Below are 21,040 nucleotides of genomic sequence, written 5' to 3'. Positions count from 1 at the left end.
CTAAGCTCTCTCCATGGGACACGGGAGGAAGTGACTGAGGTCACCAGACTAAAAAGCCTATAGGACAGTTGGGCTGCTTTTCACCCTGAGGGGTTCGAAGGAGCTGGGGTCTCCACATCCCTTTTGGAGAAGAGCTTCTTACCACTCTGACACTCAAACTCCGCCAAGGAAGCTACGATTCTCCTATTTGCATTTTGGGTTCTCTCTTACAGGAGTTCAGTTTTAACCTCTTTTATTCAACCAGCCTCTCCTGCAAGGTGGCCTGCAGTGGCCCAGGTCTAAAGACTTGGAACTGGACGTTGGGAGAAAATGGGCAGTGTTTATTCTTAATAGAATGTAAGCTCCGTGAGGGCAGGGCCTTTATTCTTTTGGTTCAGACTTATTTCTCCAATCCAGTGCTGGAAAAGGAGCGTGACTCAAAGGTAGATGCTCAATAAGTATTTGTTGAACAGGTTAGTAATCCTGGAAAAAATAGCATTTCCAGGTCCAAGGACGATGCTTGTCTCCTCTTCAGATGGGGGCTCCTGGAGGGCATGAATGTGACTTCCCCTCAGACCGGGGCTTGCCAAGGACAGTTCTGTTTCTGCCTTCAGACTGGGGCTCCCTGAGGGCAGGACTGTGTCTCCCCCTAGATGGGGGCTCCTCAAGGACAGGTCCGTGTCTCCCCTCAGACTGAAGGAAAGTGAAAGTGTTAGTCTCTCAGTTGTGTCTGACGCTTTGCGACCCCAAGGACTATAGCCTGCCAGACTCCTCTGTCCATGGGGTTCTCCAGGGAAGAGTACTGGAGTGGGTTGCCATGCCCTCCTCCGGGGATCTTCCTGACCCAGGGGTTGAACACGGGCCTCCTACATTGCAGGCAGATTCTTTATCCTCTGAGTCACCAGGGCTGTGTCCCCACTCACACTGAGTCTTCTTGAAAGCGGGGCTAGGTCCCTCTTCAAACTGGTGCTCACTAGCTGGCTGTGTCTTCACTGATACTGGGGCTCTCCAAGGCAGGGCTGTGTCTGCCCTCAGACTGGGGCTCCCCAAGGACCTGAATGTGTGTGTCTGTTCTAACTGGGGCTCTTGAGAGCTGGTCTATGTCCGCTTGTCAGACTATGGGTCCCTGAGGGCTCACAGGGACTTGTTGAGCAGGGATGCTTTTCTCCGTCTGACTGGACTCCTTGCTGCAGACCTGGATCTCCTGTCAGATTGGGTCTCCCTGAAAGCAAGGCTGTGTTTCCCCTCAAACTGGGGCTACCTGAGTCAGGGCTGTGTCCCCAACCCTGTCTGAAACTCCCTGAGGGCAGGGTTTCATCTCCCCTTCATACTGGGGCTTTCTGAGGGTTGAGCTGTATCCCCCCATCTCTAGACTGGGTCTTTTCTGAGTCAAGTCTGTCTCCTCCTTCTGCTCAGCTCCATAAATCTGGAATCCCCTGAGGGCAAGTCTCCTGGTCCCTTGATTTTCTCAGGGCCAGAGCAGCGCCTGGCTTCTGGTACGAACACAGGCAGGAATATTTGGTGTTCCTCCCCTGCTCCCAGCCTCCTCTAATTTGGGCAGTGACTGTAGCAGGGGCTACAGATGGCATCCAATGATGGCAGAGGGTGGTTAAGCACCCTTGGAATGAAGCTTAGCCTCATTACAGCTTGTTTGAGAGAAGAGCCAATTAGGAAGGCAATTTTCCTTAAGCAGTCTGGAGAATGGAGTGAAACGATACCAGACAGGAAAACAGCAGGCTCACCTAGGCTGGCTCCATGGAGGCCCCTGCCCACCCCCTCTCCTCCAAGGAGCCCCCCAGCCACTTGGATGTGACCAGTGGGTAGAGAGGGACAGTGAAGCCCCACTTGAGGTCAAGGTTCCAGAATTCTACATGTCCAGCTCCTCCCCCAGGCTGCCCTCCACCAATTTAACATCTCATGGGAATAAATAAACACCCCCAGCTTCTGAGCTTCACGCTCATGGCATTGGGAAATTTTTATTGATCCCTAATCAGCCTTCTTTGGGGCTGCAGTTTCTTTCTGTTATATCCTTTGTGAGGAAGGAAAACAGGAAGCATTCTCAGGAGAGGCTCGGAGGCCCTCTCGCCTCCCCGTCTTCATTCACAAAGTCCTGTCTCTTTTGTTCTCCAGCAGATTCGGCAGATTCGGGAGCAATGGTTTCCCGGGAGTTCTGTGTTGGCTGGGACCGCATGGGGAACAAACTACAGAAACCCAGCTTAAATGACCGAACTAAGGGGGGGAAAAAGGAGGGGCTGGGGGACTTAGGGGAAGGATTCAGAATACCTTTCATAATCAAAGGAAGGGAGGGATGAGCAGGCAGGAGAGCCTTGGAAACAACTGGATGCCAGGACTCAAATGCTAACACCACATTCTCTCATTTCCTCTCTGGTGTCTACCCCTCTGCCTGAATTCTCTTAGATCCTCTACATGGTAGGCACTATGGCTTTCTCTCTTTTGTCTCATAGCATCTCCATCAGGGAGGAAGGGAACCTCTCCCGGCTTCAATTTGAAGAATTTCCGGGGAGAATTCTGATTGGCCCAGCTTTGGCTCACTCCTCACCTGGTCATCTATGGCCAATGGTGGGGGATGGTGCATAATACACTCCCTCTACTAGGATCCCAGAGCTGGACAAGTGGAGTGTATCCCCTAGAAGATGGGGAAGGAATGCCAATCTCAGGAGAGGGGAGCAGGCTGGGAAGACCATAAAAGAGTACTCAATTATGGGGGCACAGCTATCTCCTTCCCTCACAGTGTGGCAACCTGTGAAATAGTTTATCTGTCTCCTTCATTGAAACCAGCATAAAATAAGTTCCTACTATTATCACTCATGGTATGCAGATGAGGAAACTAAGGCTCAGTTCAGTTCAGTTCAGTTGCTCAGTCATGTCCGACTCTTTGTGACCCCATGAATCGCAGCACACCAGGACTCCCTGTCCATCACCAACTCCCGGAGTTCACTCAAACTCACGTCCATCGAGTCGGTGATGCCATCCAGCCATCTCATCCTCTGTCGTCCCCTTCTCCTGCCCCCAATCCCTCCCAGCATCAGAGTCTTTTCCAATGAGTCAACTCTTCGCATGAGGTGGCCAAAGTACTGGAGTTTCAGCTTTAGCATCATTCCTTCCAAAGAACACCCAGGACTGATCTCCTTTAGAATGGACTGGTTGGATCTCCTTGGAGTCCAAGGGACTCTCAAGAGTCTTCTCCAACACCACAGTTCAAAAGCATCAATTCTTCAGCGCTCAGCTCAGTAAAGCTAAATAACTTGTCCCAGCTCACACACGGCTGCTAAGTGAGAGAGCCATAACTTGAACCTCAAACTCTGGGTGGCACAGATCTGGGAGGAAGGCGAATTCAGTCTATATGATGAGCTGAAGTTGGACATGTGAAATAGAACTCCTAATATCAGGCAGATTGTGCCACGTGTCAGCAGGGTTTACATAGAGCTGAAAGAAGTGATGCCAGGGGGCAGAGTTGAGCAGGCTCCAGCAATCAGGACATGCTTCCCAATGCTGTGCTGTGCTCAGTCACTCAGTCATGTCTGACTCTCTTGCAACCCCATGGACTGTAGCCCTTCAGGCTCCTCTGTGCATGGGATTTTCCAGGCAAAAGTCCTGGGGTGCGTTGGGATTTTCCTCCTTCGGGGGACCTTCTGACCCAGGGATGGAACCTGCCCCAGGCTTCCCAGAGGAGGTGTCATTTGCGAGCTTAGTGGGATGGTTTGGGCTGCTCCAGAGAGAGGGAACAGGCAAAGAGCTGCAGGTGCTGGCAGCTGGGAGTCGAGTGGTGCCCATCCTGCGGCAGCGCAGGCATTAGACTTGGGAGCGAGCCCTTTAACTAGCTGAGCCACACTGGAGGCGCAGCGCCGAGCACAGTGACAGGCACACAGTAGGTGCTCAACAAGGGGTGGTAACTTACCCAGCTTAGGTGCTGACCACACTGCCAGGATTCCTCTGTCAGCCTGATGATCGATGGAGGCTGTGAGAGAGAACATTCTCAACTACTGAGCACCTACTGTGCGCTACGCACTTTACCACATTCTGCAGAAGGTAAATCCTGAGAGCAGGGATTTTGCATGTTTGTTCTGTATGCGTTTTGTATGTGTCCTGCGCATAGTAGGGGCTCACTGTATATCTGATGAATCTGCAAGGTAGGCCTCATAACCCTCATTTTACAAATGGAGAAACTGAGGCTCAGAGAATTAAAGGGAACTTGTCCAAGGTCACGTGGCTAGAAAACGAAGGAAACGGGTTCTGTTAATTTTGCAAAGCTATTTTTTTTCAGTGAGCAACCCCAGCGCCTCCTTGGGAAGAGGTGGTTTCCAGGTAGAGAAGGTGGGGTTGGGGTCCTGCCTTCCCCATCAGACTCACTGATAAGAGGTGTGTTTCGCTCTCCCTCTGCCCTTGCTGGGCCCTGCTCAGAGTTTAAGCTCTTTAGACCTGGATGAGCGGCAGAGGAGAGAGGGGACTGGCAGAGGCTTGAATGGTCTGGCGCCTGGGGGTGTACCAGCTGCTGCCTGGGGAGTCTGGGGGAGGCGGCCTTAGCAGCAGTGCCGCCTGCTAATTAGGCCATGGTTTTTATGACTCACTACTCCAAGATGTCATTTTCTAGGCTTGGAGTTGGGGGTGGGAGTGGAGAAGGCACACACGCAGTTGTTTTTAATTACATTTGGTTTGCTAATTTCTGATAGAAAATAAATATTTACCGGGAGCCATATTTCTTCATTTCACGCCGGCTGACTTCTGAGTTTATCGGGAGCCCAAACTGGCACCTCCAGCTCACCTCCTGCCCCCACCCACCGCCTCCCACTGGAGTCACACACTCAGGCTCCAGCTCCAGCTCCGAAGATAGCCGGGGAAGGGGGAGGGTTGGGAGGAGATGGAGAGATGGGAGGGGATGGAGTGATGGGAGGGGATGGAGGAGATGGAGCGATGGGAGGGGATGGAGCGATGGGAGGTGATAGAGAGATGGAGGAGATGGAGTGATGGAGGGGATGGAGAGGTGGGAGGAGACAGAGAGTTGGGAGGAGACAGAGAGGTGGGGGCGAGGGTGGGTTGTACGGGAGGCCCTGCTTCTTCGTGTGGCAGATCCACTATTAGATGTGGACAGAGGGGAAGGGGTCCCGAGGACGGGTGCCCCTCACTCCTGTAGCACAGTGGCTGGAGCAGGGAGGGGCGGGGGTCCAGAGGCAGCTGGCCCCAGCCAGGAACATGCCCTCTCTTTCTACCTGTCAGGATGACCTTTAAGGGCACTTCTGGCTCCCACATCCTAACAGGTGATGATGGATCTCTCCAAGGACTGGCCTTGGAGGGCTCTTTTGAGAGATGGGAATGGCAGAGAGCTTTGGGAGGTCATCTTGTCCACTCCTCAGCCTCCTGATGGGCCCTGGGCTTGGGAGTTTGGAGCGAGGGATCGAAGAAGAGGAAGGGGACAGAGGGAAAAGCTGTGGGAAGAGAGGAAGAAAGTCAGGGTGAATTCCCCTAGTGGGGAGATAAGTGGTGCCCACAAAGTAAAGACATCTGCCCTTCTCTCTGTTGAGGGTGAAGGTCTTAGAATTTACATAAAATTCTGAAGGGGACACATAAAAAGGGGGGGGCCTCCCTGACGCTGAATATGGGAGAGGAAACTAGAGGCCCCTTAGCTGAAGGCTGAGCTGAGGCAGGGTGGAGAGCTAGAGTAGGGCAGAGTTTCTCACCATCAGCACCATTAGCTTCTGGGGCTGAATAATCCCTTGCTGGGACGGGGGATGGGGTGGGGAGGGGACGGTCCTAAGCACTGTGTCCTTGGTCTCCACCTCCAGGTGCCAGTGGCCCTGCCCCACCACCCACTGTGACAGTCAAAAATGTCTCCAGACATTGGCAAATGTCCCTTGGGGTGTGTATGCATGCAAAATTGCCCCGACTGAGAAGCACTGTCTAGGATGTCTGGGGCTGAGGGTGGGGAGAGAGAGAAGCTGCAGGAAGATAGAAAGGAGCTCGTGCGGACTCAGGGCTGAGAGGTGACAGGGTCCCCTGAGAGATGGGGAAGAGAGAAGGAGATTTGGGGACTAGAAAGTAGAGAGGCCCCTGCCCCCAGCCTGGTTTCTAAATCCATGTTAAGCCATGATTGTGTTGTTTTTTTCTTTTCCAATTACATTTCAATTTAGCTCAATTACTTTTCCATTATTGTTCAAGCGACTCGGTTTTAATTGAAGCTGCTGGTTCTTATCTCTCTCATTCTCCCACATAGAAGAGGGGGAGGAAGGGGGACAGCTGGGGTTAGAGGAAGCCCAAGTGGCAGTATTCCGGGAGGCAGTGGGCATCTTTAGCTGAAGGACCAAGGCCTTGAGGGGTGGGACACATCCAGGAGCTCTCTGGGGTACCCCGAGTGCTGCAGGAGGAGAAAGGGAAAGCTGTGATAGTAACAATTATCAAGTACTGGACATTTTTGCAGCTAAAACCAATAAGATAACTACTACTATCAAACCCATTTTATAGGTGAGAAAATTAAGGCACAGGGACATTTAAAAATGCCCTGATTCACTTACCTGATAAGAAGCAGCGATGGAAGGCAGCCCAGCCCTTTGCCCCTGAGTTTCGGTGCTTAGCCTCAGGCTCTACTTCTCCCTTGTGGCTGTACCCACTGACTCCCTCTCAGCTCCTGCCCCGTCTCCCTGACCCTCCCTCCTGCCCAAGCTCTGAGGCTCGCTCTAACTCAGTTCCCTCAAGGGTGTTTAAGTTTTTGTTGTTGTTCAGTCACTAAGTTAACTCAGTCACTCCTACAGGAAATCAACTCTGAATATTCATTGGAACATTCATTCAGCATCAGTCGATGTTGAAGCTGACGCTCCAATACTTTGGCCACCTGATGCAAAGAGCCAACTCCATTGGGAAAGACTTTGATGCTGGGAAAGACAGAGGGCAAGAGGAGAAGGGGCAAGAGAGGAAGAGATGATTGGATGGCACCACCAACCCAAAGGACCTGAGTTTGAGCAAACTCCGGAAGATAGTGAAGGACAAGGAAGCCTGGCATGCTGCAGTCCATGGGGTGGCAAAGAGTTGGACACGACTGAGTGACTGAACAACAACAGTCACTAAGTTGTGTCTGTTTCCATGTCTATAAACTAAGTATTAATAACACAGGGTGTAGGTGGGTTAAAGTAAAAGAGATGAAATGCGTGGAGTAAAAGGCTTAAGAAGGATAAGGAGTTTTCTCAGGCAACCTTACTGTCAATCCTGAGCCACAGGTAGAGCACGGATCAACCTCCCCGCTTCACAGAGCAAACAAATGAGCCCTAGAAATGCATTCAAATCCTGAAGGAGGTGGAGCAGAGACTGGGACTGGGATCCCCCTCTTAATTTTGACTTTTGCAACCCTGTGGCAATTGAGATGAAATTTGGGTATAAACAACTGTTAACTTCCTGAGCCTAGGATGGTGAGGAATTTGGTTTTTTACTCTCCCACCTTCCTGTTCTTCCTGAGAACCCAGTGAATTCACAAAGGGGCTGTCCCTGAAGCCCTGAGGGTGGGTAAGAAATGGAGCTGAGAGCAGGCAAGCACCGCTGCCATTCAATTGCTTGTACTTGGCTTTCTCAGGTAAGAGAGATGACTTCCATTAGAAGGAATAGAATATTAGACTGAAAGTGACCTTAAATGGTTTTTCTCAAAGAGCAAAAACTCTGGAAGTGTGTGGTTCCAGGGTTGGTCAATAACTGGGTTCTTCACAGATCCCTCTGCTCTACCACCTTCAATGTGTTCATAATATCCACCTGACGGTCACAAGATGGCTGCTAGAGCACCACATCACAGCTTTCCAAGACAGCATCCTGAGCTGCAGGAAAGGAGGGAGAAGAAGGAGACTCCCCTCTTTAACCTCTCTTTCATCAGTAAGAAAAGTCATTCCCAGAAGTTGTCCTACACATTTCCTCTGCGTCTTATTGGTTAGAGAACTGAGTCACACATACAGTTGTCTCAAACTGTGAGGGATTATGGGAAAGTCAGTCCCTAGCATCTTTCCCCAGGGTAAAGGGTACACCCTTTGGGGTGGAGCCCCAGCCTCCTGGAAGCTCCTCCTACCTGGGGCGTGGCAGACCTTGACTTCTGAGCTCTTCATCTGGAGCCTCCCCTAAACCAAAGCCCAGTGAGTAGTGTCTACAAAGAACCTCAGGATAAGCAGTATTGGTGCCTACCTCTCTGGTTATGAGATTGCATCTCCAAATTAGCTTGGTATTTCCCACTGTCTTTTCATCTTTTTGGAAGCATTTAAGTTTGGTTCTTAAAATATATTTTCCCCAGTGCTTTTTGTTGTTTTTAAAAGGAAGGTTGATCTGAAAGACCTAGCAAGTCATTGCCTGGAACAGGAACTGCAGTGTCTCACAGAGAGGAGTGGGCTGTCACACTTGACTTAGACTAGTGACTCACCCTCAAGCCTGAGCACACTGCTGAGCCCCAAGAAAATTGGGGTCTTCTGAGAGAAGGACAAGGGGGAGTGGTTGGCATGTGGGTCATCCACAGCCCACACCACAGCAGTGATAATTATTGTTGAAATCCCAAGGGCAGGGCCAAGGAGACACAGACATGACTTGCCTGTGAAATACATCTTTTTCCCATACTTTGAGATTTATTGACATTTTCCTCCAACGAGTATTTTATTTTTTAGTTTGACACAACCACAAACTCACAGAAGGGTTGGAAGTATGTTACAAAGAACTATTTTTTTTCTGAATCATTTGAGAATAAGTTGCAGACCTGCTGTCCAACCACTTCCAAATGCATTAGTATGGCCTATATACAACAGAGTTCTCTTGCATTGCCACAACACAGCCATCAAAATCAGGAAATTAAAATTGATACATTACTACCATCTGAGCCTGACACTCTGTTCAGGTTTTGACAACTGTCCCTCTAATATGTTTTATAGCAAAAAGATGCAGTGTTTTTGCTATAAAGAGTCATGTACTGTGTTCAGTTGTCATGTTTCTGTCATGTGAATTTTCCTTCACTCCAAAACACTTCTTTGAGTTTTCCTTGACTTCAACATGTTTAAAGATTACAGGCCAGTTATTTTCTACAATGTCCCTCAGGTTCCATGTGTTTCCTCATAATCAGTTTCAAGTTACATATCTTTTGCAAAAAAAAAATCAAAGAAGTGATTACATGCTCTTCTTATTGCACCCTAACAGCCTTCAATATGTGTCATTTCTGATGACGCTCACTGCCAATGAGCGGTTTTTGAACATATGTATATAAATCATGTTCTGGACTTCTGGGCATCCTGTAACTGCTGGTCTGAACTATCAGTGATAAAGCAAACCGAGGGCCAAGACTACCCCTGTGCCAAATTGCCTGTTTGGGGCAATTCCATGGTTAATTCAGGGAAGAAAGCAATCAGGGAGAGCTTCAAGGAAGAGATTACGTATGGCCTCCAAGAATGGGAAGGATTTGGCAGGGACTGAAGGGAAAGCACTCCAAGGTACATGCAAAGCCTCAGAGATAAGGAAAGTAAGGCATGTGTGCCAGACACAATGTTATGTACTCAACTAAGCAGTGCCATTTCTCTCTTGGGTACTCAGAAACACTATATTTCCCAGACTCCCTTGCAGTACAGTTGGCCCATGTGACTGAGCTCTGGATAACAGAATACAGATGAAACCAATGAGCACTGTTTCTAGGCTTCCCATAAATTCTTCTGCTTGGTCCTTCACACTCTCTCCTCCTCTTGCATGATAACCACACAGACTGTGACTTGAGGATGGTGATGTTACCAGATGACAAAGCCTGGCTCCCTGAATGTGTGGGACAGAACTCCGCTCCTCTCCCATCAGATTGTGACATGAGTGGGAAGTAACCTTGCTTATGATAACCCACTGAGATTTGGGGGTTATTTATTACAGCAGCCGTCATACCCTGAGCAAGACGGTTATGTGATGGAGACCTCAAGTAAACCAGTAAGTATGATAAGCATGTGTGAAGACTATGAGACAAGATGAATCCAGTTACTAGTAGGACCTTGAATGTCAGGCTAATGAATTTGGAATTCTTTTCAATAGAGAATAGGAAGCCATTTAAAGTTTATGAGTTGGGGAAAGACTTGAGAAAAGTAGTATTTAAAGAAGAGGTGGTTTCTAGAATAGCTTAGGTTGCAATGAAAGAAGCGGGAATGGCATTTAAAGGTTCTTGTGGTCATCCAGGTAAGGGGGAGGATTCAATAGGATTTAGATCCAATTGACAGTAAACTCCAAGTATTAGTGACTAAGTCAAAGTGAATATTTATTTCTCTCGGACAAAAGATGTCTGAGTGTATCAGTCCAGGGCTGACCCCCAGGCCCTTTTTGTCTTGTTGCTTTGTCATCTTTAGCAGATGTATTAATTCTACTTACGTATTCACCATGTGACTTCCTGGTGGTTCAGATGGTAAAGCGTCTGCCTACGGTGTGGGAGACCCGGGTTCAATTCCTGGGTGGGGAAGATCCCCCAGAGAAGGCAATGGCAACCCACTCCAGTACTGGGAAATCCCATGGACGGAGGAGCCTGGTGGGCTACAGTCCATGGGGTAACAAAGAGTTGGACACGACTGAGCGACTTCCCTTTCTTTCTTTCTTTCTGTGCCATGGAATGAGATGGCTGCTTGAATACCAGCAGTGAGTCATATCCACTTTCCAGTCAACAGGAAGAAGAAAGGGACAAGGAAGGGGGTGCCCCTTCCCTTTGAGGACACTCCATAAAGCTACATGTATCAATTCTATTTACGTATTCACCATGTGTAGCTGCCAACGAGACTGGAAAATTTGGCCTTTATTCTACATGACCCCAGTGCCCAGCTAAAATTGGGAAGATGGGCAGAGTGGATTTGGAGGGATAATTAACAGTCTTTGCATGGGGGTGGTGGTGCCTAAGCCCCAGGGATGGTGCTGAGATTGGGGAAGCAAAGGGAGGACCAAGAATACTGAACAACGGAAACAAATAGCCCTCAGTTCAAATCCTGGGTTCTCCATTTTACTTGTTAAGTGATTAAGTCAAGTATGTTTCTTAACCTACTTGTGCATGCTAAGTCACTTCAGTCCTGTATGACTCTTTGTGATGCTATGGACTGTAGACCACCAGTCTCCTCTATCCATGGGATTCTCCAGGCAAGAATACTGGAGTGGGTTGCCATTTCCTTCTCCAGGGGATCTTCCCAGCCCAGGGATCTAACCCATGTCTCTTACATCTTCTGCATTGGCAGGGAGATTTTTTTACCACTAGCACCAAAAAGATCTTAATGACCCAGATAACCACGATGATGTGATTACTCACCTTGAGCCAGACATCTTGGAGTGCAAAGTCAAGTGGGCCTTAGGAAGCATCACTATGAAAAAACCTAGTGGAGGTGATGGAACTCCAGCTGAGCTATTTCAAATCCTAAAAGATGATGCTGTGAAAGTGCTGCACTCCATATACCAGCAAATTTGGAAAACGCAGCAGTGGCCACAGGACTGGAAAAGGTCAGTTTTCATTCCAATCCCAAAGAAAGGCAATGCCAAAGAATGCTCAAACTATCACACAATTGCACTCATTTCACATGTTAGCAAGGTAATGCTCAAAATTCTCCAAGCTAGGCTTCAATAGTATGTGAACTGAGAACTTACAGATGTTCAAACTGGACTTATAAAAGGCAGAGGAGCCAGAAATCAAATTGCCAACATCCACTGAATCAAAGAAAAAGCAAGAAAATTCCAGAAAAACATCTACTTCTGCTTCATTGATTATGCTAAAGCTTTTGACTGTGTGGATCACAAAAAAGTGTGGAAAATTCTTCAAAAGATGGAAATACCAGATCATCTTTCCTGCCTCCTGAGAAACCTGTGTGCAGGTCAAGAAGCAACAGTTAAAACCAGACGTGGAACAATGGACTGGTTCAAAACTGGGAAAGGAGTACATCAAGGCTGTATATTGTCACCCTGCTTATTTAACTTCTATGCAAAGTACATCATGTGAAATGTCAGGCTGGATGAAGCACATGCTGGAATCAAAATTGCCAGGAGAAATATCAATAACCTCAGATATGCAAATGCTACCACCCTTATGGCAGAAAGCAAAGAGGAACTAAAGAGCCTCTTGATGAAGGTGAAAGAGGAAAGTGAAAAGACCAGCTTAAAACTCAACATTCAAAAAACTAAGATCATGGCATCTGGTCCCATCCCTTCATGGCAAATAGATGGGGAAACAATGGAAACAGTGACAAACTTTATTTTCTTGGGCTCCAAAATCACTGCAGATGGTACCTGCAGCCATGAAATTAAAAGATGCTTGCTACTTGGAAGGAAAGCTATAACAAACCTAGACAGTGTATTAAAAAGCAGAGACATTACTTTGCTGACAAAGGTCTGTCTAGTCAAAACCAGTAGTCATGTATGGATGTGAGAGTTGGACCATAAAGAAGGCTGAGAACTGAAGAACTGATGCTTTTGAAATGTGGTGTTGGAGAAGACTCTTGAGAGTCCCTTGAACTGCAAGGAGACCAAACCAGTCAATCCTAAAGGAAATCAACCCTGAATATTCATTGGAAGGACTGATGCTGAAGCTCCAATACTTTGGCCACCCGATGTGAAGAGTCGACTCATTAGAAAAGATCCTGATGCTGGGAAAGATTGTATAGGAAGGAGGAGAAGGGGATGACAGAGGACCAGATGGTTGGATGGCATCACTGACTCAATGGACATGAGTTTGAGCAAGCTCCTGGAGATGGTGAAGGACAGGGAAGCCTGGCGTGCTGCAGTCCATGGGGTTGCAAAGAGCTGGACATGACTGAGTGACTGAACAGCAGCAACAAGCACCACCTGGAAAGCCCAAGTTTTTAGTTAAAAAGAATGATACCACCTCCCCCATTGTGAAATTAAATGAGATATTAAATGTAAAATGTATGGCACATTGAGGATGCCCAACAAATGGTAAACTAATTTAGCCCTTGAGAGGCAAGAAAGGGGACCGAGGGGAAAGATTGTAACATCATTCATTCATTCATTTACACAACCACTGATCATCTCTTTATTGACATGCTAGGCACAGTGCTGAACTGTGGAGATAAACGGAGAATAAGGCTCTGGCCCTTCTGAAGAAGTTCTCCAGCCGTAACGACAGACAAGTAAACAGGTGATTAAACCATGATGGAGTGGAAAGCCCTGCCTCACAGGCTCAGCCAGGTTACAGCTTTGTCTTCCTCCTCCCCAGGAGAGTGGCGGGAGCTCTCCAAGGTCCTGGCTTGGGTCCACCACTCCTGCTATGTGGGCCCTGCCAGCCATCAATCAGTGAGTCATTAGCAGGGGGAGAATTCTCCTCTTCTGTCTCAACGTGGGGCAAACTCGCACTTTGAGCACACAGGAAAAGGTTAGGAAGGGCCTGAGTGGGGATGAGGAGAGAGCTGGGTGCTTGCAGCAGATTGTGCCTTGGGTTGTCGTGGGATATAGGTTGGGTATAGGTAACATAGTCCTTAGAGGTAAACTGGCAAAACGATTGCTATTGTAATGGGCTTCTCTGATGGTGGAATTTCAGACATCAGCCAAAGGAGATGGGTTTTCCCTTTTATAAAAATAAGAATTTGGGTTCTAATTCTGAGGAGATGGAGTAAGCATGCCCCTATCTTGTCTCCCACTGCCTAAAACTATAAATCTTGGTCATGGAGCAGGTATCAGAGAATCCGAAAAAATAAATGGTAAAAGAGTCAGACGCGACTGAGCGACTGAACTGAACTAAACTGAGGTGGATTAAGTAAGAATTAGAAGTTTTGCCTGTCTGATAATGCCCATCCTGGATTTAAAGCAGCCTGAAACTCAGAAGTGCTCACTGGGTGTGGACAGAAAGAGATCCCATTGAGAAGCTTCTATTTCTGGGCCAGGGAGTGGGAAAGGGTACCCCATATGGGTTACCAAGAGCAGGAGACATCCCGTGATGCTTTTATGTCACCCCTTCTTTTTCTGGCCACAGCCCCCAGGCAACACTGTGGTGACCGTGGTGACGGTTACCCGGTGATGGAGATTTAGTCAGCAGAGCAGGTGTCCCTCTCTGAGCTTATCCCTCACCAGAGCATGTGATCCAAGAATAGGGCAGACCTGCTCCCCCCCCACCCCAGATTTCTTTTCTGTCTGTAACTCTGGGAAGGGAGGCTGCAGGGATTTGAAAGTGTCAGGTGGATCATGGAGAAGTGGGAACTCAAGAGAGGAATCCCATAACAGTATGTATGAATTCCAGGCCTCACTTCTGGGCTGTGTATGTTTGGATCTGATCCTAAACAGTTTATCCAGGCCTTGAGAACTGAGCTAACATTGTAGGTCACCGCCTAAACTTCAGACTGGCCACACATGGGACTGTCCCTCAAAACACTGCAAACATTTTAAGGACTAAACTGATATTGGAACCACAACATACAGGAGGCAGAACAGAACTGAACTTGCAGCCTAAACTTAACTTGGTTGATTACCTGCTAACAATAAAAGCCCCCAACACACTTCTTAGGATGTAAGTAAGACCCAGAATATCTAGGATAAAAAACAAAATTGCTTGGCATGTTAAGAACAAAGAAAATCTTAACTCACAAAGAAAGAGAAAAGCAACAAATGCCAATCCCAAGATGACACAGATGTTGGATTATCAGAAAAAGATTTTAAAGCAGCTCCAAGAAGTTAGTGTGAACACTCTTGAAATAGAAAATTAGAAAGACTCAGCAAAGAAACAGAAGATATAAAAAAGAATAACCAAACAGAAATTTTAGAACTAAAAAAAAAAAAAAAACTGAATTAAAAATTCACTGAATGGGTCCAATACAGTGTGAAAACGACAGAGGAAAGAATGAAAGAACTTGGGTGACTGACAGTTATATAATTTGAACATTAGACAGAAAAAAGACTTGGAATAAAAGATGAACAGAATTTCAGGGATCTGTGGGACAATAACAAAAGCTGAACATTTGCATTAACAAATTTTTAGAAGTTGAATTCAAGCTATGTTTTCTGACCATAGTGAATTAAACTAAAAATCAATAACACAAAGGTAACTGAAATATCTCCAAACCCTTTGAAATTAACATACTTCTAAGTAACTCATGAATCAGAGAGGAAATCTTAGAGAGAGAATATTTTGAACTGCATGAAAGTGAAAAATACCAAAATCTGTAGTATCAGTTGAAGAAATGCTTGGAGAAAAAGTTATTATTTTATGTATTTATTTTTATGTATTTATTAAATACTTATATTAATAAAGAAGAAAGGTCTCAAACCAATCATCTAAGCTTTTTTTCTTAAGAAACTGAGGTGGAGTGGGAAAGTACAAAATAAACTCAAAGTAAGCAGAAAGAGTAAATAATAAAGATCAGAACAGAAATCAATGAAATTGAAACCAGGAAGAAAATAGAAAAGAATCAATTAAACTAAAACCCAATACTTTTAAAAGATCACTAAAATTTATAAACCTATAGCTAGACTGAATTTGGCAATAAGGAGTTCATGGTCTGAGCCATAGTCAGCTCCTGGTCTTGTTTTTGCTGACTGTATAGAGATTCTCCATCTTTGGCTGCAAAGAATATAATCAATCTGATTTCAGTGTTGACCATCTGGTGATGTCCATGTATAGAGTCTTCTCTTGTGTTGTTCGAAGAGGGTGTTTGTTATGACCAGTGCATTTTCTTTGCAAAACTCTATTAGTCTTTGCCCTGCTTCATTCTGTATTCCAAGGCCAAATTTGCCCGTTACTCCAGGTGTTTCTTGACTTCCTACTTTTGCATTCCAGTCCCCTATAATGAAAAGGACATCTTTTCTGGGTGTTAGTTCTAAAAGGTCTTGTAGGTCTTCATAGAACCGTTCAACTTCAGCGTCTTCAGCGTTAGTGGTTGGGGCATAGACTTGGATTACCCTGATATTGAATGGTTTGCCTTGGAAACGAACAGAGATCATTCTGTCGTTTTTGAGATTGCATCCAAGTACTGCATTTCAGACTCTTTTGTTGACCATGATGGCCACTCCATTTCTTCTGAGGGATTCCTGCCCACAGTAGTAGATATAATGGTCATCTGAGTTAAATTCACCCATTCCAGTCCATTTGAGTTCGCTGATTCCTAGAATGTCGACATTCACTCTTGCCATCTCTTGTTTGACCACGTCCAATTTGTCTTGATTCATGGACCTGACATTCCAGGTTCCTATGCAATATTGCTCTTTACAGTATCTATTTTGCTTTATTGACTATGCCAAAGCCTTTGACTGTGTGGATCACAATAAACTGTGGAAAATTCTTCAAGAGATGGGAATACCAGACCACCTGATCTTCCTCCTGAGAAATTTGTATGCAGGTCAGAGAGCAACAGTTAGAACTGAACATGGAACAACAGACTGGTTCCAAATAGGAAAAGGAGTTCATCAAGGCTGTATATTGTCACCCTGTTTATTTAACTTATATGCAGAGTACATCATGAGAAACGCTGGACTGGAAGAAACACAAGCTGGAATCAAGATTGCGGGGAGAAATATCAATAACCTCAGATATGCAGATGACACCACCCTTATGACAGAAAGTGAAGAGGAACTCAAAAGCCTCTTGATGAAAGTGAAAGTGGAGAGTGAAAAAGTTGGCTTAAAGCTCAACATTCAGAAAATGAAGATCATGGCATCCGGTCCCACCACTTCATGGGAAATAGATGGGGAAACAGTGGAAACAGTGTCAGACTTTATTTTTCTGGGCTCCAAAATCACTACAGATGGTGACTGCAGCCATGAAATTAAAAGACGCTTACTCCTTGGAAGGAAAGTTATGACCAACCTAGATAGCATATTCAAAAGCAGAGACATTACTTTGCCAACAAAGGTCTGTCTAGTCAAGGCTATGGTTTTTCCTGTGGTCATATACGGATGTGAGAGTTGGACTGTGAAGAAGGCTGAGCGCCGAAGAATTGATGCTTTTGAACTGTGGTGTTGGAGAAGACTCTTGAGAGTCCCTTGGACTGCAAGGAGATCCATCCAGTCCATTCTGAAGGAGATCAGCCCTGGGATTTCTTTGGAAGGACTGATGCTAAAGCTGAAACTCCAGTACTTTGGCCACCTCATGGGAAGAGTGGACTCATTGGAAAAGACTCTGATGCTGGGAGGGATTGGGGGCAGGAGGAGAAGGGGACGACAGAGGAGGAGATGGCTGGATGGCATCACTGACTCGATGGACGTGAGTCTGAGTGAACTCCGGGAGTTGGTGATGGACAGGGAGGCCTGGCATGCTGCGATTCATGGGGTCGCACAGAGTCGGACACGACTGATCGACTGATCTGATCTGATCTGATAGCTAGACTGACAAAGAAAAAAGAGAAAAGACACAAGTTGCCAATATCAGAAATGAAATAAGGAACGTCACTACCCCCCTCACAGATATTAAAAATAAAATACTGCAAACATCTCTATGTCCTTAAGTTTAACAACCTTAGTGAAAGGTCAGCAAATCAAAGCCCATGGATCAAATCTGTCTCACCATCTATTTTTGTAACTAAAGTTTTCTTGGAACATGGTTCTACTGCTCTGAATATTACCCCTCTCCCCATTCATGTCTACTTAGAAACTCAGACTGTGACCTTATTTGGAACTAGAGGTTTTACAAACGCAGTTAGTTAAGATGAGGATGAGGATGAGGATGGGCCCTAAAGCAAGCATGACTGATGTCTTCATCAGAAGAGGAGTGGAAAATCTGGATGCAGAGATACAGAGGACACAGAGGGAAGGAGGCCAGGTGAAGACTGAACTTAAGAGGGGAGTTATGCTGCCACAGTGATTCTTCTGGGGCTGCAGAAGCATGGGAGGATTCTTCCCTAGAGTCTTTAGAGGGAGCATGGCCCTGCTAACACTTTGGTTTTGGACTTCTAACCTCCCAAACTGCGAGAGAATAAACTTCTGTTGTTTTGAGCATCCCCAGGAAATGCTAAAATACAATTATATAGACTTAATCATCAACTCTGTCTGCAATGAAAAAGAGGTAGGTTCTATCCCTGGGTTGGGAAGATCCCTTGGGGAAGGAAATAGCAACCCACTCCAGTATTCTTGCCTAGAGAATTCCATGGACAGAGGAGCCTGATGAGTTACAGTCCATGGGGTCGCAAAGACTTGGATACAACTGAGTGACTACACTTTCACTTTCAGGAAACCAATACCACAGCCGTGCTCATTCATTTATATATTGTCTATAGGCTTCCCAGGTGGCACTAGTGGTAAAGAACTCACCTCCCAGTGCAGGAGACGTAAGAGACATGGGTTTGATCCCTGGGTCAGGAAGATCCCCTGGAGGAGGGCATGGCAACGCACTTCAGTATTCTTGCCTGGAGAATCCCATGGACAGAGGAGCCTTGGTGGGCTACAGTCCACAGGGTCACAAAGAATTGGACACGATTGAAGCGACTTAGCCAGCATGGTTGCTTTTACACTATAACAACAGAAATGAATAGTTGTGACAGAGAACATTTTCTATCTACCCCTTTACAGAAAAACTTTGATGACCCCATATGCAGATTAAAGAAATCAAGTCCTTAAAAGTCACAAACTATCAAAATGCACCCAATAAAAATAACCAGAATAATCCCATTCCCATTAAAAAAATGGATTTGCAGTTTAAAAACCTCCAAAAAGTCTCCTGGCCTGGATGATTTCTCTAGTGAATTCTAACAGACATTTAAAGAAGAAATAACACCAATTCTACACAATCCCTGCCAGAAAACAGAGAAGGGAAAATTCCCCAACTCATTTTACGAGGTAAGTATTATCCTGTGCACAAGCCAGATGAAGAAGAAAACTACAGACCAATATCCCTCATGAACATAGAAGCAAAAATCTTAAACAAGATACTAAAAATTTGAATACAACAATATATATATTAAGAAGAATACCCCATGACCCAGCAGAGTTTATTCCAGGAATGACAGACTGATTCTACATTCAAAAATTGTTCGATGTAATCCATCATATTAACAGACCAAAGTAGAAAATCCACATGATCATTTCCAACTGAGATAATAGATGTATGTGGTTTTAAGCTGCTAAGTTTTGTGATAATTTTATACTCAGAAATAGATAATTAATATTAGCAACACAGTTAATATTAGTATTAGCAGCTCATCTATTCCCCCTTTATTTCTTCCCCTACCCATCTCATTCCCCCAGAGAAAATATTTTGGTAACCTCTAGGGAACCACTAACCTGAGTGTGTTATCTGTCTCAGACTTTTAAAAATATCAGTACTTTTACTTAAATGTATACATGTCCAAACTATACATGGTATATTTTAATGTTTTCATATATAAATGGTATCACACTGTGTGCAATTCTTCTGTTAAGTATTCTTCTCTTAATCTTGTACTGTGATATCCATCCATGTTCTGTGTGTAGATCTTGTTCATTCACCTTTTATACTTATAGTATTCTACTGCAGGATTATGCCACAGTTTATCTATTCTTCTGTTCATGGACATTTAATTTGTCCCCCCCCTTTTTTTTTTTTTTTGCCTTTTCCAGTGTTGTTGGGAACCTCCTTGTATATGTCTCTCTGTGTGTATTTCTCTGGCGGGGGAGGGGGGGCGGAAAGCTTGGTCTAATCCCTTGGTGTTAAGGCTTCTCCCGGAGTTCATAATGAAGTGGTCACAATCCCAGTGTGTGACGAGTGTGCGCGTTTGTGAGGGTCTGGGACAAAGAGTCACACTGTAACAATAAGTGACAATGGGTGAAAAGTCATTGAGCCTCATCTCTGTACCTGAACCACGCACTTGAAGTAGTTAAAGAGGCATAAAATGTCTCTTTCAAGAGGATTTAGATGCTATTTATCAAGCTTCCTGAGAACCTCTGACTCTCTCTCGACTCCTGCCTTGCCTGCGTGGCTTCTTCATCCCTCACTTTCCCCATCCTGATCCTGCAACTTTTGTCAAGAGCTCAAGAGCAGGCGTTAGGGGCAGGTGCGGAAGGGAAAGAGAGTCGCATGCCCAATCTGTGCCATGATGAGGGGCTGGGAGCTGCCAGTGAGACAGACAGAATGAAGAAGGGGCACCAAGTGGGAGAGAAAAAGAAGAGGCAGAAACAGGGGGACGTGGCGTGGAGGTGAGGGGAAACGCCCTCTTCCTCCACAGAGCTCAGCTTCTGTCTGGACCAGCTTCGCCCAAAGTGTATGTGAGCATCATGGGTCCCCTGAGATGCCACAACACGTGCACACTCACAACATACACTCACCCAGATAAGCAAGCATACACACCATGCACATACAACAAGCACACACACCATGCACACAGATACATATTGAAACCCATGTACAATACATACCCCCACGTACACAGCAAAACATATATGCATGTAGTGACACACAAAAACACCTACGAATGTCTCATGTGCGCGCACGCACACACACACACACTCTCTTTCTCTTGGTTAAATAATAGCAAAAAATGCTTTATCCCCTAACCCTCTCCCATAGATTCCCAGTGCACATCAGAATATCAAGGGCTTCAGAAAGCTGGATGTGAGAGAATCCCACTCTCTCCTGTGTAGGAGCCTTCACTTGTTTCTTATCATTTACTTCCTAATTGTGACTTTCATATTGCCATTTGTTTTTCAACATAGAAATGGTTTATGTTTCTTTTTAATTAGGAAAATAATGCATGTCCAATTGCAAAAAAATAAATAAAAATTGATAAATCATTAGAGCAAACACAAAGAAGAAAGCACAGAGGGGGAACTATAGTTTAGCATCTATCTTTCCAGTATTTTTCTCATAAATATGCACATGCTTTCCTCTTTTTCATACATTTTTATATCTTTTTTATTTGATAATATACATTAAAATCTCTAAACGATTACATGGCATTCCACATTATCTGTTGTGGCAGATTGTATTTACCAAAGATGGCTGGAACACCATCTCTCATCTCAGAAGCTCACTTTGATAAATGGAGTCTGAGTTCTGTCCCCTGGAACCTGGGCCAACTTTTGTGACTGCCTTGAGCACTTCAACACTCTGAGGTTAGTCAAAAACATTTCCACCTTGTGCTCTCGGAATTCTGGCTTTCGGAACCAGACACAGTGCTATCAGGAAGTCCATGAA

Source organism: Bos taurus, chromosome 23 (assembly GCF_002263795.3).
Source record: "Bos taurus isolate L1 Dominette 01449 registration number 42190680 breed Hereford chromosome 23, ARS-UCD2.0, whole genome shotgun sequence".
In the NCBI taxonomy this organism is placed as follows: Eukaryota; Metazoa; Chordata; class Mammalia; order Artiodactyla; family Bovidae; genus Bos; species Bos taurus.
This window is presented reverse-complemented; position numbering follows the sequence as displayed.